The sequence below is a fragment of the Pelophylax lessonae genome (assembly GCF_965119305.1).
Source record: "Pelophylax lessonae genome assembly, chromosome: 5".
NCBI lineage: Eukaryota > Metazoa > Chordata > Amphibia > Anura > Ranidae > Pelophylax > Pelophylax lessonae.
The window spans coordinates 217,121,119-217,123,330 of NC_138772.1; the positions used below are offsets into that span (position 1 = coordinate 217,121,119).

At 44.6% G+C, this 2,212-nt stretch overlaps 1 long non-coding RNA gene across 1 annotated transcript; it reads right to left on the reverse strand.

Moving 5' to 3' along the window:
* Nucleotides 1–299: 299 nt before the first annotated feature.
* Nucleotides 300–905, reverse strand: LOC309557268. Its single transcript, XR_014225376.1, has 3 exons — nucleotides 848–905; nucleotides 524–603; nucleotides 300–362 (listed from the first exon to the last, which is right to left on the reverse strand). It is a non-coding gene; the product is annotated as an uncharacterized lncRNA (long non-coding RNA).
* Between the last annotated feature and the right edge of the window lie 1,307 nt (nucleotides 906–2,212).

Consider the following 2,212-nt stretch of genomic DNA (forward strand, 5'->3'; position numbering starts at 1 on the left):
TGGGAATAAAGATCACTGCAGATATCAGCCACAGTAACCTTTGCGCTCAGTTGTGTTTTTTTCTATAGGTGTCACATAGCTGTGTGAATAGAAATCACTACAGATATCAGCCACAGTAACCTTTGCTCAGTTGTGGATTTATCTATAGGGGTAACATACCTGTGTGAATAGAGATCACTATAGATATCAGCCACAGTAACCTTTGTTCAGTTGTGGATTTATCCATAGGGGTCACATACCTGTGTGAATTGAGATCACTACAGATATCAGACACAGTAACCTTTGCACTCAGTTGTGGTTTTATCTATAGGGGTCACATACCTGTGTGAATAGAGATCATTACAGATATCAGCCACAGTAACCTTTGCTCAGTTGTGGATTTATCTATAGGGGGTCACATGCCTGTGTGAATAGAGATCACTACAGTTAACAGCCACAGTAACCGTTACACTCAGTTGTGTTTTTTTTCTATAGGGGTCACATAGCTGTGGGAATAAAGATCACTGCAGATAGCCACTGTAACCTTTGCTCAGTTGTGGATTTATCTATAGGGGTCACATAACTGTGTGAATAGAGATCACTACAGATATCAGCCACAGTAACCTTTGAGCTCAGTTTTGGTTTTATCTATAGGGGTCACATAGCTGTGGTAATAAAGATCACTGCAGAATGCAGCCACAGTAACCTTTGCTCAGTTGTGGATTTATCTATAGGGGTCACATACCTGTGTGAATAGAGATCATTACAGATATCAGCCACACTAACCTTTGCGCTTACATGTGGTTTTATCTTTAGGGGTCACATATCTGTGTGAATAGAGATCACTACAGATATCGGCCACAGTAACCTTTGCTCAGTTGTGGATTTATCTATAGGGGGTCACATACCTGTGTGAATAGAGATCACTACAGATAACAGCCCCAGTAACCTTTGCACTCAGTTGTGTTTTTTCTATAGGGGTCACATAGCTGTGGGAATAAAGATCACTGCAGATATCAGCCACAGTAACCTTTGCTCAGTTGTGGATTTATCTATAGGGGACACATAGCTGTGTGAATAGAGATCACTACAGATATCAGCCACCGTAACCTTTGCTCAATTGTGGATTTATCTATAGGGGGTCACATACCTGTCTGAATAGAGGTCACTACAGATATCAGCCACAGTAACCTTTGCGCTCAGTTGTGTTTTTTTTCTATAGGCGTCACATAGCTGTGGGAATAAAGATCACTGCAGATATCAGCCACAGTAACCTTTGCTCGGTTGTGGATTTATCTATAGGGATCACAGATCATTCATCTATAGGATTATAGATTACATCAGATAGTAATGAGATTATTGAAAGTCGGTCAGTTGCATACAACTATAACCACCACAGCTCATCTATAGGGCTATCAATGACATCATATTTGGTCATTGAGTATCTGTTGGTCAGTTGCGTATACCCTATATTGATCTGTATCAACATAATGTCCGAAAGGACGACAAGGAGAGGCCGACGCTCACAGGCCACGAAAAGTGGGCAAGCAGCCTCTGTGTCGATGGTGAAAAGTGGTGGTCACAATCGACATAGTGTATCCTCTGCAGGTGGGGCACGCCCGTCCTTTATTTATGGTGCTGCCCGTGCTATTCATCCACAACATGTGAAGAGTTGGTGGAGTGGATCAATAAGCCATCCTACTCTTCCTTTGACACCCACGCTCCGAGTAGTTTTCCTTCCATCGCAGCTGCCAAAGCAGCCCGTTCCACAGGCTCCTTCTCCACAGCTACTCCTTCAGTTGCCTCACCATCATGCACGGAGGAGTCACCTGAACTATTTGATCATAGTGTCAGTAACATGCTCCTGGAGGATGCGCAGCAATTTGAAAGCTATGATGTTGTTTCCCAGGTTGATGAAGGGAATAACATGAGCCTAGAGAGAGGGGGTGGCAACGACGGACAAGAGACCAGCAGTCATGTTGCCACAGCTGAAGCATATTGCCAAGTTTGCTCCAGTGACGAGGAGGGAGGGGATGATGAGGTCACTGACCGTACTTGGGTGCCTGACAGGATAGAGGAGGATGCACAACTGCAACAAGGTAGGATGTGCTCCATGGGCCGGCCTAGCAGTAGCCAGCCTATTGCGTCACAGCACAGAGCTCCACAGGTGCAGGGTGCTGCAAAATCCCTGCGGGCTCCAAAAAGTTAATTAGTGTGGGCTTTTTTCAGCGCC